The sequence below is a fragment of the Phaseolus vulgaris genome, chromosome 4, assembly GCF_051622355.1.
Source record: "Phaseolus vulgaris cultivar YP4 chromosome 4, ASM5162235v1, whole genome shotgun sequence".
NCBI classification, from domain to species: domain Eukaryota; kingdom Viridiplantae; phylum Streptophyta; class Magnoliopsida; order Fabales; family Fabaceae; genus Phaseolus; species Phaseolus vulgaris.
The window spans coordinates 34,473,452-34,489,497 of NC_143501.1; the positions used below are offsets into that span (position 1 = coordinate 34,473,452).

The following is a 16,046-nucleotide window of genomic DNA, read 5'->3' on the forward strand; positions in this document are numbered from 1 at the left end:
TTTATCGTAATACAAATAAAACGAAATCTAAGGAGTGTTCTTATGTTATACTAATATAGTATATTTACAAGTTTTAGAATTTTAATGAAAAATACAATTTAATTTTTATAAATTAAAGAAAATTAAATTCTCCTAATTTACATGGTCTAAATTATAAGAATGTTAAATAATTCAGGAGATGGTCCCTCTTATTAGTTAATCAATATATATAATTTTTATTGTATCACAAGACACCAGATGAACGTGTCAACAATCTCACGAATTTAGCATCGACAACTATAAAATTTTGTTCTTTGTTATAATTTGGTTTCTGCACACCCCCTCCTTTTGTTACATTAAAAGAAGCTCCATTTTCAAAAATGTCCCTTATCGAATGAAAATTCCTTCTATCTTCACTTTTATCATTACCTTTTCTCCATGTTACCTACGTAATAAATCATTAGCATAACAGTCAAAAATATCTTTATAATAGTATATAAGTATGCATAAAAAAATTATTAAGTGAATGGTTTTCACTTGCATATCATATACTTCGAATGAAATTTCAAAAATTTATTACCTCCTTATTTCCTATTGTCGGTACTACAAAGAGGTTAGCTTCACTTTTGAGACTAGGTTTCATGCTTCCACCAATGGCATATTGAAGCCATCCTTGATAAAAATTGTTGGCTACATGTGCGTATCCATGGCGAATCCTAGAAGATTATTTTTTTATTAGTAAGAGCATATAACATTGCTTACTACTTTGTGTATTTTTAACTACTTAGTATAAAAACTATTTACCTTGGCATAAGTTGATTGCAATTAGGTCCAAAATGGTTGTACACAACTGTAACTTTCATATCTGGGCTCTCACATATCCATCATCATGACCAAGAAGCATAACTTTATCTTGATTTTTGAACCAATTATTAGAGATAGTCACATCAGTGGAATCTCGTGTTACATCAAGCAAACCATCTTGACAATCATACAATGTATTATGGTCAATCCAAATCTTTCAAGCAGTGACCAATCTTATTACATCCCTGTCTGCATGCCCTAAAGGAATTACCTTTCCTCTAGGCCCCATTACGATCCCAGGAGCTTGAGGTTTGCAATGAAGAACTCAAATGCCATGGATAATTATGTTGGTGGCCTATAATAAAAAAAAAATCAATGCATATTGATCCTGCCTGTTGACCGGAACGCTGGAGAATGCCTCGTCAAAGGATCGACGTGCGCACCGCTTCTCACCTCCGTTCCTTTCCGGGATCTACTTCAAGAACCTGCAAAGAAACAGTACGGCGCCGCTGCGGCCGATCGCACTCCGACGCTCAAGTCAGTGACGGTATCACCAAATACTAAGAACAAGAACCGTGCAAATCCTCTCTCACAATCAGCTCTATCACTCGCAAGCGTAAAGTGGATGAACTGAACGTGCGTACCTCAGAAAGTTTGTTAAGAACTCTTATATACCTGGTGGCTTTCTCTCTCCTGGCAGTTACAGACTTGGACACGTGGCTCGCACCCAACTGTACACGTGCCATCATCTGGGAGCTCCCTGACTTGGCGCTGCTTCTATTCTCATTTTGACTAAGTTACTTATGCATGGTACTGCCCAGTGCATAGCTAACTTTGGGAGTGCGATCTCTACTAGAACTGGCGAGTTTAGGGCCTTCATACACCTTCCCTGTGGTCTCGCCGGCCGCTTTCACAATCTGCTTCTCCTTCATCTTCGGCGTTGTGCTTTCTCTGGCGATCTCCAATGACTAGGTCGCCTGAATCTACATCGGGCGACTTCATCTTCAACCTGGCGATCGCCTATTCTGGTAATCTGGAAATCGGAACACGCCAACTTAACAACTGGCGACTACACGTGCCCCCCGACTTCCTTCCCTTCTGCCAACCTGGCGCCTTGTCAACACGCCTATACCGTAGCAGGATGCCACGTCATCACACCCGACCACCAGGGCGGTACACAAGCCCCCCAGTCTTAAGCGAAGACTTGTCTAGCGAAAAGACTGAAAGAGCCTTCGTTAACGCCGATCCACGTGGCACTGACGCGGAATTCCAAGCGGTTGTACCTTCTGCTGCTCTGACGCCCCACCAAACCCCTCACTCATCGTCTGATGCGTGGCTTCATCAACGGCTCTCTTCATTTGCCGTTTGCGCTTCCTAAAACCATTTCAAAAACCCTTAAACCCATTTCGCTCCACTGTTCCATCACTTTCTTCGTGCTTGCAAACACTCTAACTTCCTTCTGCGAAAACTCTCAACGCTCTTCAACGCTCTAGATCACCATCTTCCTCCATCGTCTTCCTGATCATCGAAAGGTAACTACTTTCCTTCATCTGCTGGTTTTCCTTGCATTTTCACTGATTTGCATCATCCTGTAACTGCTTGGTGCATACGCTGTGGGCTGTTTTTCCATTTATTCTTCTGCGTAACTTAGGGCTTCGTCAATCGTCGCAACGAACCTACATTCGTTCGTCTTTCACCTTCCTCCTATGATCGAGTCAGCCTTTGTAACCCCCTGATCATTTTTCCTTTCTTCTTCCTTTGCAGCTGCTATCATGACTCGTACCAAGATTACCCCGAACCCCCCTCCTTCAGCACGAAACCTTCCTTCACAAGCACACGACCCAACACAAGTTCGTGGCGCTTCGTCTTCGCAGGCTGTGAGGCCTGCGTCTTCCCAACCTGTCCTGGCCCAGGCGACTCCACCTAACGCTGGAGGAGCCCCCGTCCCTCTGCCAGACTTCAAAACTTTATACCCCTGGGCTAACTCAACCCTTCTGAAGGAGACCTCGTCGGTAAACACTGCGGGAGCAGTTTTGCGGCTGACTAAGGGGGACGAGATCCACCAATCGTTTCACAAGGAGCACGACGAGAAGATGATGGTGCTACCTTGCCCCGCCGATCTGCCCGTGTGTGCTGATGACAAAGTAAGCGCCGACGGGCCCTTCTGCTTTGTCTATACGACTTTCTTCAAGAAGGTCAAGCTCAGGTTCCCTCTCACCCGATTCGAGAGGGAACTTCTGACCGAGCTCAACATTGCTGCCGCCCAGCTTCACCCCAACAGCTGGGCGTTTGTTCGAGCCTTTCAAATAACATGCGACCACCTGGGGTTGCCCGCGTCGGTGGACGTGTTTTTGTTCCTTTTCGAAGCCAAGCACCCAGGAGACCGCCTGTGGGTCAGCTTGAATGCGATTGCTGGGAGATCCATCTTTACCATCTTCCAGCAATCGTACAAAGACTGGAAGGGGAAATTCGTCCAAGTACGTGCAAACGATAAGGACACCTCCCTTCTTGATGGCTTCCCCTTGTACTGGGTGGACAAGGGGAAAAAGGAGTCAAAGAGCTGCTTCAGGAGGCCCATAAGTCCTGATAGCATGGGAGCATTGGACAGAGACCTCTGTCTTTTCTGGAAGAGGGTGGCGGACGCCAATATAACATTCCTGACCACCACCTTGATCTCCTTCGAATTCTTTGAGGATCAGCTAGAATTCCAAATAGGTTAGGACATCCGAACTATTGCTTTGATACTGCTTCTGTTTAACTGTTCTGGGCGTCTTGTGCGATATGCACAAGACTTTGGTTTTACCTTTCCTGCACATACCATCTGCTCTGCTGCTTATTACCTTATACACTTATCTTTTTCTTCTTTGAGCTTACCCATGCATTTTCGTTTCATGCAGACAACATGTTGGGCAGAGGCATGCTCGCCGAATTGAAGGCGCTCGCCCGAAACCACGGGTTGGCGACCGATTCCCAAACGGTGCCCAACTCGGTGGTCGAGAAGGCCATCGTTCATGGGCGATCACCGCCCAAGGAACCCACCCAGCGCAAGAAACTGGTCCTTAAGAGACCTAAGCGAAAAGCCCCTCAAATCGTCCATGAGGAGGAAGAAGAGGATGACGAGGTCACAGAGGATGGCCTCGTTACGAAAAGGAAGAGGGTGGCACCTTCTTCTCCACCTGCTCCACCCCCTCTTCCAACCTCAACACCACCATCGACGCCTGCTCCTCCTCCATCATCGCCAACGCCGCAGGCTCCTCCCTCTCCAGTCCAAGCGGTTCCACTGGCCACTGCGCCACCTGCAGCTGAGGCCCAAGAGCCAAACTTCCTGGAGGACCCCCCAAGCGCCTCTACGCCATACATGTCAGCTGGAGGGGGCCCCCCTTCAAACGCTTCAGCTGCAGAAAATGCTCCAATCGGGGATGAGGTGGCTCATACCTCTCCAATCCTGATTACCGAATCCCCGATTGCGTCGCCACGCCAGGAACCAACCGCTGAAGATATTGCTAAGGAAGGTGGCGGTGAGAACCCTCAACAAGCCCCCCTGGCGCCTCTCCAAGCAGCAAACCTTTCCCTTGAAGTCACAAGGATGTGGGAGCCTCTAACTGCCAAGTTGAAAACCATAGCAGAGGATATCCCCGCGATCATAACGAGGGCTGTGGAGAGCTCCACCAGGAGGCTTCAAGACGATCTCTTCAACCTCAAGACTGAAAATAGCACTATGAAGGTCGAGGTGGAGAAATTGTCATTCAGCCTGACGCTCACAGAAATCGAACACTCCCGAGTGGAGGATGCCATGAATACCGAGCTTAGGCTGGCGCGCAAGGAAGCTGCTGACCTTCGCCACAAAGTTCACCAGCTTGCCCAAGAGAAGATCGAGCTGGAAAGCAAAATTGTGCCTCTTCGCGCCAAGGCGGTCGACCTGGAGGCTCTCATGAAAGCTGACGCCGCCAAGGTGCAAAAATTGGAGCAGAGGTCGATCGACCGCGAGAAACTACTTGGGCAAGTAGAAAAGGCGAGGGACGACGCCATGGCTGATCTCGCCGAGGCAAACAAGGAGAAAGGAAAAATGGTTGCTGAGTTGGCCCAAGCTCAATCGGAATCCAAGAAGGTTACTGAAGACCTTCTCCATGCTCAAGAGACCAACAAACAACTCAGAAAACAGGTTGAAGAGCTGGAGCAGCAGAACAAAGAGCTCAAGAAGCAGGTTGAAGAACTTCAAGGGCAAATTGAAGAACTTAAGCTAAACTCTGCTCAGATTCTGGCTGCTGGATTCGAAGCCGCTCGGGAACAATTCGCATGCCTATTCCCCGATCTCGACCTCAGCATGGTGTCGCTGAACAACGAAGTAGTAGATGGAAAGGTCGTTCCTGCTGAAGACTAATCAACTCCACCTCATCTGCTACTTTATGATTTCCCTTGTATATACCTTGTAATAAACTCGTGCATATGTGCTTTTAACAGATACTTAACTCAATGACAAAGTCTGAATATTCTTTCTCCTGACTTCTTTAAGCGCTTTAACCTTCTTTGCATGTTTAACTTTGTCGGATTTAACTTAGTGATTTTGCAAACGCGACTTTTGACTCAACTGCTTCGAGCCACTTCAAACTTAAGCAATAATCACTTTAAACAACTTGTACTCTTAAGGCACTAACGTTATCATAAGAATACCTTCCAAGCAACGAACTGTCACTCAATTATTGGCTCAAAACACCGTCCCACTCGACCTGCTTTATCAAACAGGTATTTTAACCTTCTCGTCGCCGTTTAAACTCTTCCCGATCGCCAAGAACTCTTGGTAACATCAGCTTTTCCTAGCCTCATGCTTTGGCAATCGTTTCTTTATCTGGGGTAGAAGCGCCCTTTGGGATCTTTCTTTGCCCCCCTGAACTTCAGAGCAAAAGACCGGCTGACTAGGCGTTCTCTCCGAACCTACCTTAGCCGCCTTCCAACTTCTTCCACCCTCTGCGCGATACCTGAACTCGTTCGAGACGAGAAGGATTTTATCTTGCCTATGCTCGCATGTAAGCGAGAAGGTCTTTAACTCGCCTGAACTCGCTCATCGGCGAGAAGGTCTTTATCTGGTGCCTCAACTTGCCCAGGGTGTACATCTCCTCCCCCCTGGATGCACTGAGGACCTTTCTCTTTCTCGCCTGCGCTCGCTCGACGGCGAGGAGGTCTTTAACTGGCCTTAACTCGCTCGACGGCGAGAAGGACTTTATCTGGTGCCTCAACTTGCCCAGGGTGTACATCTCCTCCCCCCTGGATGCACTGAGGACCTTTCTCTTTCTCGCCTGCGCTCGCTCGACGGCGAGGAGGTCTTTAACTGGCCTTAACTCGCTCGACGGCGAGAAGGACTTTATCTGGTGCCTCAACTTGCCCAGGGTGTACATCTCCTCCCCCCTGGATGCACTGAGGACCTTTCTCTTTCTCGCCTGCGCTCGCTCGACGGCGAGGAGGTCTTTAACTGGCCTTAACTCGCTCGACGGCGAGAAGGACTTTATCTGGTGCCTCAACTTGCCCAGGGTGTACATCTCCTCCCCCCTGGATGCACTGAGGACCTTTCTCTTTCTCGCCTGCGCTCGCTCGACGGCGAGGAGGTCTTTAACTGGCCTTAACTCGCTCGACGGCGAGAAGGACTTTATCTGGTGCCTCAACTTGCCCAGGGTGTACATCTCCTCCCCCCTGGATGCACTGAGGACTTTTTCTCTTTCTTGCCTGCACTCGCTCAACGGCGAGGAGGTCTTTATCTTGCCTCTACATGCCCCAGGGGTTACATCTTCTCGCCCCCAGAAACACGGAGGACTTTTACTCTTTCTCGCCTGCACTCGCTCAACGGCGAGGAGGTCTTTACTTGCCTCAAAACGCGCGAGGGCGTTGAGGTCTTTCATCTGGTGCCTCCGATCGCCGAAAGACGATGAGGACTTTAAAAACTTAACCGGTGCCTCCAATCGCCGAAAGACGATGAGGACTTTAAAACTTAACTGGTGCCTCCAATCGCCGAAAAACGATGAGGGCTTAAAAACTTTAACTGGAAAACATGCGACACATCTTTTCTTGCCTTAAATCACTTACAAGCGACAAGGTCTTTCTTCAAAACTTTTGGAAAACAGCAAACATGCAACCAGAAAACGCCTTATACTTCGAAAACTCTTCTTTTATTGGGTGGCCTCATTAAAAACCCTCCTTAGGGAAAAAAGAGTGCCCCCTTTCAAACTGTTTCATCAGAGACACTGTATTATGACTTTGTGTTTGTCTTTACTTACAAAGCTCTTAACTATAGTACAACTTCAGGTGTGTGGCATTCCAGGTGCGAGGAATCGCCCCTCCTTCCAGCGTCTCTAAGCGGTAGGCTCCGTTCCCGAGCGCCTCGGTTATTCTGAACGGTCCAGTCCACTTGGGTGACAGCTTATTCTCCATCTCGTACTGGTGGGCCTTCCTCATCACCAAATCGCCTTCTCCAAACTGCCTTGGCATCACCTTTGAGTTGTATCTTCGTTCGATCCTCCTCTTCACCGCCTCAGCCTTCAGCCTCGCCTCTTCCCTGACCTCATCCAGTAGATCCAGGTTCAGCCTTCTCTCTTCATTCGAGTCTTCCTCTACGAAGTTCTGGAATCTCGGCGAGCTCTCCTGGATCTCCACCGGAATCATGGCGTCACACCCATAGACCAAGCTAAACGGGGTCTCATGGGTTCCTGACTGCTCGGTGGTGTGGTACGCCCAGACTATACGGGGCACCTCCTCAGCCCAACTTCCCTTGGCTTTCTCAAGCCTTCTCTTCAAACCTCTCAACAACACCCGATTAGCTGACTCCGCCTGACCATTTGTCTGAGGGTGCTCGACGGATGCAAACACTTGTTGAATTCCAACCCCTTCACAAAGCTTCTTCAACAGGTGGCTTGCAAACTGCGTCCCATTATCTGACACCAGGCGTTTAGGCACTCCAAACCGGCACACGATGTTCTTTCATACAAAACCTTCGATCTTGTGTGCGGTGATCTGGGCCACTGGTTCTGCTTCAATCCACTTGGTGAAATACTCAATCGCCACCACCAAGTACTTCATCTGCCTGATCGCCAGCGGGAAAGGTCCCAGGATGTCGATTCCCCAAGTATGAAACGGCCAAGGGCTATAGATCGACTTCAACTCCTCGGGAGGTGCTTTATGCCAATCGGCGTGTTGCTGGCATTGTTTACAACATTGGGCATATTTCTTGCAATCTTCTCTCATGGATGGCCAGTAGTAGCCTGCACGGAGAGTCCTCGCGGCCAGAGCTCGACCCCCGACGTGGCTTTCGCATATACCTTCGTGGAGCTCTGCCATGATTCTCGTGCACTTCTCGCCGTGTATACATTCCAGGAGTGGGTGAGTGAACCCAAACCTGTACAGATCGCCATCAATCAATGTGTACTTGCTGGAATTTTTCTTTACCTTCCTAGCCTCTGCCGGATCCAGCGGGAGGAGGCCATCTGCCAGGCACCGCTTGTACTGTGTTATCCAAGTGTCTGGCTCATGGGCGGCGCAGACCTGCATCACGTCCACCTTCTCTCCTCGACATGCTCTAATTCTCGGCGATCTCAGAGTTTCTTGCGTCAAAGACTTATGGCTTCTCGCTGCTCTCTCCGTCGACTTGCTTATCTGAAGGACCAGGTGATCTGCTACAAATGCCCTTGGCGTCTTCAGAGTTTCTTGGATCACCGTCCTCTGCCTACCCCCCTTGCCTGAGCTGGCGAGCTTAGCAAGCAAGTCAGCTCGGGCATTCTGCTCTCTGGGCACATGTACTACTTCAAAGGAGGCAAAGGAACTCTTCAATTCCTGCACATACGCCAAGTAAGCCGCCATTTGTGGATCTTTAGCCTGGAACTCGCTTGTTACTTGCCCCGTGACTAGCAGCGAGTCACTCTTTGCCATCAACACCCTAGCTCCCATTTCCTTGGCCAGCAAAATCCCGGCGATCAGCGCCTCATACTCTGCTTGATTGTTGCTGGCTTTGAAGGCGAACCTCAAAGATTGTTCAATCAGCACGCCGTTGGGCCCTTCCAATATGACTCCAGCACCGCTACCCTGCTAGTTCGACGATCCATCCACCGAGAGTACCCAACGGAAATCGTCTCCTTCAACCCGCGTCGCCTCTGATGAGAGTTCAACCACGAAATCTGCGAAGATTTGCCCCTTGATCGGGCCTCGAGGCTCGTACTTAATATCAAACTCTGACAACTCTACCGCCCACTTCACCATCCTTCCCGCAACGTCGGGTTTCTTCAAGACCTTCTGGATGGGCAGGTCAATCATCACCAGTATTGTGAAACTGTGGAAGTAGTGGCGCAACCTCCTCGCCGAAAACACCACAGCCAGCGCAGCCTTCTCCAGGGCCTGATATCTCGTTTCTGAGCCCTGCAACACCTTGCTCACAAAATAAATAGGCTTCTGAGCCTGATCTTGATCCTGGGCGAGCACCGCACTCACCGCCCTCTCAGTTACAGCAAAATACAACCTAAGAGGGGTCCCCACCAGCGGTTTGCACAGGACCGGCGGGCTCGCCAGATAATCCTTCAGTTTGACGAAAGCTTCCTCGCACTCTTTCGTCCAAACGAACTTGTTATTGCGCCGCAGACATTGAAAACAGGGGTGCCCCTTTTCTCCGCTAGCTGACACGAAGCGAGATAGGGCTGCCATCCGACCTGTTAGCTGCTGGACTTCTTTCACTGTAGCCGGGCTCCTCATCGCCAAGATGGCGGCACACTTGTCTGGGTTGGCTTCTATTCCTCTTTCAGTCAAGAGGAAACCCAAAAACTTTCCAGCCTCCACGCCGAAAATGCATTTCTCCGGATTGAGTTTTAACTTGAACTTGGCGATCGTCGTGAACAATTCTTCCAAGTCTGCAACGTGCTTGCTTTTCTCCTGCGAGGTCACGACCATGTCATCGACGTAGGCTTGCACGTTCCTTCCCAGCATTGGTGCAAGTACTCGATCCATCAGCCTTTGGTACGTGGCCCCCGCGTTCTTCAGCCCAAACGGCATCACCTTATAGCAATAGCACGATCTCTCCGTCATGAAGGCTGTTTTCTCTTCATCCATGGGATGCATCTTGATCTGATTATATCCCGAGAAGGCATCCAGGAAACTCAGCAGCTTGCACCCTGCAGCACTATCAACCAGGGCATCAATGCTTGGCAAAGGATACGAATCCTTTGGGCAAGCTTTGTTCAGGTCGGTGAAGTCGACGCACATGCGCCATTTCCCGTTACTTTTCTTCACCAGCACGACATTTGCCAACCATTCAGGGTACTGGACTTCCCTGATGTGGCCTGCAGCGAGGAGTTTCTGTGTTTCGTCTCTAATCGCCTGCCTCCTCTCCTCGTTGAACTTTCTTCTTCTCTGTCGCACCGGTCTCACCATGTTGTCCATCGCCAGATGATGGCACAAGAAGTCGGGATCAATCCCGGGCATGTCCGAAGCGGACCATGCAAACGTGTCCAGATGCCGCTCAATCACCTTGGCGATCTGGTCCTGGAGATCGACCTCCAGAGATCTTCCCAGCTTGAAGATTTTTCCCCCGATCTCCTTTTCGAGCCACTGCTCGACAGGTTTAGGCCTGGATTCCCTGTTCCCTTGCTTCCTCGGGGCGATTTCGCGCCTCTTCCTCCTCCAGGCCAAAATTCCTCTCCCCCAGCTCAGCGTCTACCATCTCTACATCCCTTCCGGCAGCCTCCTCTGATACCGGCGGTCTGGACTTCACACCGGGAGGTGGGGTGGTTGTTACATAACTCACTGATCTTTTGTTTTTCAGGCTATTCTCATAGCACCATTTCGCTTCTTTCTGATCAGACTTAATCGTGATCACCACCCCTTCCATGGATGGCAACTTTACCTTCATGTGCCGAGTCGATGGAATGGCGCCTATCCTGTTAAGCGTGGGCCTTCCCAACAGGATGTTATATGCTGAAGGAGCGTTTACTATGAGGTACTTGATTTTCTCCGTCCTCGACCCAGCCTCATCTGTAAACGTGGTTCTCAGCTCAATGTACCCCCTGACCTCCACCTGGTCGCCAGCGAACCCATATAAGCACCCTCCATAGGGCCTTAGCTGGTCAAGGGGCAATTCCAGCTGCGTGAAAGTCGGCCAGAACATCACGTCTGCCCAGCTTCCTTGGTCCACCAGAACCCTGTGGACCTTCCTTCCCGCTGTAACCAATGAAATAACTATGGGATCGTTGTCATGAGGCACAACGTCCCGAAGATCCTGCTTTGTGAACGTAATGTCCACTTCCGGCGAGTGATCTTCAAACATGTCCACTGTCATCACCGATCGCGCGTACTTTTTCCTCTGTGATGCGGTGCATCCACCACTTGAGAAACCCCCTGCAATGGTGTGGATCTCCCCGTGGATAGGCATCTCGTGTTGCTGGGCTTCTCCACCTACTGGCTGGGAGCTCGACGCTCCCCCGGTTCTCCTGTCCAGCAGATAGTCATTTAGGAACCCGCTCTTAACCAGATCGTCGAGCTGGTATCCTAAAGACAAACACGAGTCTAAAGGGTGGCCGTAACATTGGTGGAACTCACACCAGGCGTCCGGCTTCGACCCCAGCACCTTGTCGCCCACCTTCTCAGGCGCTTTCAACCTAGCAGATATGTTACGGATGGCGATCAGATCCGCTAGTCCCATGACAAATTTGTGCTTAGGCGGGCGATTGTATTCCCGGCGTGCTGGTTGCTGGCGCCCCTGGCTCCTTCCCTTGTTCCTCCTATCGTAAGGATGGCGAGTCCTCTGGTCCTTCCTGGCCGCCGCTGCTGTCTCTAGCACCCTCTGCGGTTGGATCCTGGTCTGGGCGCGTGGCCTGGCGGGAGCCACGCTTCCTCTTTTCTCGGCGACTTCATTCTCGTCAGCGATATGGGCCACCGCAAGTCGCCTGACTTCAGCAAACATCGCAGGGTGAGCCCTGATCAAGGCCTCGCAGAATGGTCCTGGCTGCACGCCTTTCTTGAAGGCATAGACCAGCATTTCTTCATCTTTAGCCGGCGATCTGACCATCTGCGCTCCAAAGCGATTAAGGTATTCTCTGAGGGACTCTCCCTGGTACTGCCTTATATCGAACAGATCATAAGACACCCTGGGCGGCGCCTTATTCACGATATACTGCTCGACAAAGATCTTCGAGAACTGTTGGAAATTGGTTACGTGGCCGTTGGGCAGGCTCACGAACCACTCTAACGCCGTTCCCTGGAGCGTACTCACAAACATCTTGCAGTAGACGGCGTCCGACCCTCCTGACAGCATCATCTGCGTATGGAACGTGGTGAGATGAGCCTCAGGATCCTCCACGCCGGTAAAAACAGCCTTAACCGGAACCACGCTCGCGTGAATGGGCGTGTCCGTGATCGCCTGAATAAAAGGCATGGGAAAAACACGAGGTGGCGACGATGGCGCAACCTCTTCCGCGGCGGAACGCCCTTGCTGCTCCTGAAGAGCTTGACGCAGCTCCTCAGTCATCTTGCTGAGCTCCTCGTTTCTGGCGCGAGAGGCGACCAGGTCCTCATGCATCCTCGCCTGCTCTACGCGCGAGGCTTCCACAGTTGCCTGCAACGCACGCATCATCTCCGCCATCTGCGCCATGGTCATGGCAGCGGCACCTTCAACAGCGGCAGGAGCCACGGGCGCAACCGGACTTGAGCGATTGCTTCTCATTTTTCTCATGAACTTCGGCAAATCACAGGAATACAGCAAACAACACTTCAACCACGATCGAATCAGCGATCAATCGGAGAAAACTCAAGAAACTGCGCAAGAACTCAAGAACACCGCAAACCTTCGAAGAAAACTACATCGGGCGACTTCATCTTCAACCTGGCGATCGCCTATTCTGGTAATCTGGAAATCGGAACACGCCAACTTAACAACTGGCGACTACACGTGCCCCCCGACTTCCTTCCCTTCTGCCAACCTGGCGCCTTGTCAACACGCCTATACCGTAGCAGGATGCCACGTCATCACACCCGACCACCAGGGCGGTACACATACAAATTAGAAACTTTTGAAACCTCTACCGCCCTGGAAGTCGGAAGTGATGACGTGGCACCAAGCCACAGAGTAGGCGTGTGGGTAAGGCGCCAGAGTGGCGGTGGGGAAGGAAGTCGGGTGGTTCGTGTAATCGCCAGTTATTTGGCGTGCTCCGATCTTCAGTATGCCAGGCGATCGCCCAGATGTAGACTCAGGCGATCTAGTGATTGGAGATCGCCAGAGCAAGCACATCGCCAGAGATGAACGTGGTGCAGATTATGAAGGCGGCCGGCGAGACCACAGGGAAGGTGTATGAAGGCACCCTAACTCGCCAGTTCCAGTAGAGATCGCACTCCCAGGTTAGCTATGTACTGGGCAGCACCATGCATAAATAACTTAGCCAAAAAGAGAGTCAGAAGCAGCGCCCAAGTCAAGGAGGCTCCAGATGATGGCACGTGTACAGTTGGATGCGAGCCACGTGTCCAAGTCTGTAACTGCCAGGAGAGAGAAGGTAACCAGGTATATAAGAGTTCTCAACGAACTTTCTGAGGTACGCACGTTCAGAATACATTCTTTACGCTTGCGAGTTATAGAGCTTACTGTGAGAGAGGATTTGCACGGTTCTTGTTCTCTTAGTATTTGGTGATTCGGTCACTGACTTGGGCGTTGGAGTGCGATCGGCCGCAGCGGCGCCGCTCTGTTTCTTTGCAGGTTCTTGAGGTGAATCTCGAAGAGGAACGGAGGTGTGAAGCGATGCACACGTCGATCCTTTGACGAGGCAGTTTCCAGCGTTCTGATGAACAGGCAGGATCATCAGGCGCCCACCGTGGGGCCGTGTAAAACTTGCTCCCATCCACAGCGTGAGTTCTTGGAGGTTTTCGAAGTTTTCTGCGTGGTTGTGTGCTGGTGCAACCATCGTTCGCTGTTTGCTTGAGATTCGTTCGGTGAATTTGCGTTTTACACTGTTCGTTTGGGTTTTTGATCGGTGGAGTGAGGTTTTTTCTGCTGTTTTCGCGCGATTTGTTCGGTGGAGTTGAGTTCTTTCGCTCGTTTGGTTGTCCGTGGGAAGAGCAGTGGTTTCTGGTGGACTTGCAAGTTTCTTTGAAGGTTTGCGGTGTTCTTGAGTTTTCTCGTGGAGTTTCGCACAGTTTTTCCGATTGATCGCTGACTCAATCGTAGCTAAAGTAAGTGTTGTTCGCTGCATTCTGTGATTCGCTGAGTTTCATGAGAAAAATGAGAAGCAATCGCTCAAGTCAAGTTGCGCCCGTCGCTGCTGAAGGCGCCGCTGCCATGACCATGGCGCAGATGGCAGAGATGATGCGTTCGTTGCAGGCAACTGTGGAAGCCTCACGCATAGAGCAGGCGAGAATGCATGAGGACCTGGTCGCCTCTCGCGCCAGGAATGAGGAGCTCAGCAAGGTGACTGAGGAGCTGCGTCAAGCTCTTCAGGAGCAGCAAGGGCGTTCTTCTACTGAAGAGGTGGCACCGTCATCGCCACCTCGCGTTTTCCCTATGCCTTTTGTTCAGGTGATTACTGACACACCTATTCCTACGAGCGTGGTCCCTGTCAAGGCTGTCTTTACCGGCGTGGAGGATCCAGAGGCTCATCTAACCACGTTCCATACACAGATGATGTTGTCGGGAGGGTCAGACGCCGTGTATTGCAAGATGTTTGTGAGCACGCTCCAGGGAACAGCGTTGGAGTGGTTTGTGAGCCTACCTAACGGTCACATAACCAATTTTCAGCAGTTCTCGAAGGTTTTCGTCGAGCAATACATCGTGAACAAGGCACCGCCCAGGGTGTCTTATGATTTGTTTGATATAAGGCAGTACCAGGGAGAGTCCCTCAGAGACTACCTGAATCGCTTTGGAGCGCAGATGGTCAGATCGCCGGCTAAAGATGAAGAAATGCTGGTCTATGCATTCAAGAAGGGCGTGCTGCCAGGACCATTCTACGAGGCCTTGATCAGGGCTCACCCTGCAACGTTTGCTGAGGTCAGGCGACTTGCGGTGGCTCACATCGCCGACGAGAGTGAGGTCGCCGAGAAGAGAGGGAGCGTGGCTCCCGCTAGGCCACGCGCCCAGACCAGGATCCAGCCGCAAAGGGTACTGGAGACAGCGGCGGCGGCCAGGAAGGACCAGAGGGCTCGCCATCCTTATGATAGGAGGAACAAGGGGAGGGGCCAGGGACGCCAGCAGCCAGCACGCCGGGAATACAATCGCCCGCCTAAGCACAAGTTTGTTATGGGATTGGCGGACCTGATCGCCATTCCCAATATATCTGCTAGGTTGAAAGCGCCTGAGAAGGTGGGCGACAAGGTGCTGGGACCAAAGCCAGACGCCTGGTGTGAGTTTCACCAGGGCTTTGGCCACACTTTGGACTTGTGTTTGTCCTTAGCGTATCAGCTCGATGATCTGGTTAAGAGCGGGTTCCTAAATGACTATCTGCTGGATAGGAGGACGGGGGGAGCGTCGAGTTCCCAGCCAGCAGGTGGAGAAGCCCAGCAACACGAGATGCCTATCCACGGGGAAATCCACACCATTGCAGGAGGCTTCTCAGGTGGTGGATGCACCGCATCGCAGAGGAAGAAGTACGCGCGGTCGGTGATGACAGTGGATATGTTTGAAGATCACTCGCCGGAGGTAGACATTACGTTCACCAAGCAGGATCTTCGGGACGTTGTGCCCCATGACAACGATCCCATAGTCATTTCGTTGGTTACGGCGGGAAGGAAGGTCCACAGAGTTCTGGTGGAGCAGGGAAGTTCGGCAGACGTGATGTTCTGGCCGACTTTCACGCAGCTGGAGTTGCCCCTTGACCAGCTAAGGCCCTATGGAGGGTGCCTGTATGGGTTCGCTGGTGACCAGGTGGAGGTCAGGGGGTATATTGAGTTGAGAACCACGTTTACAGATGAGGCTGGTTCGAGGATGGAGAAAATCAAGTACCTCATCGTAAACGCTCATTCAGCATACAACATCCTGTTGGGAAGGCCCACGCTTAACAGGATAAGCGCCATTCCGTCGACTCGGCACATGAAAGTGAAGTTGCCGTCTATGGAGGGGGTGGTGATCACGATCAAGTCAGATCAGAAAGAAGCGAAAAAGTGCTATGAGAATAGCCTGAAAAACAAGAGATCAGTGAGTTATGTAACAACCACCCCACCTCCCGGTGTGAAGCCCAGATCGACGGTAGCGGAAGAGACCGTCGGAAGGGACGTGGAGATGGTGGACGCTGAGCTAGTGGAGGGAAACGCTGGTCTGGAGG

General features: G+C 51.1%; 1 pseudogene; it reads right to left on the reverse strand.

The window, feature by feature from the left end:
- Window positions 1-223: 223 nt before the first annotated feature.
- The window catches only part of LOC137838731 (pectate lyase 1-like), a 28,851-nt pseudogene continuing 13,028 nt past the window's right edge, over window positions 224-16,046 (reverse strand).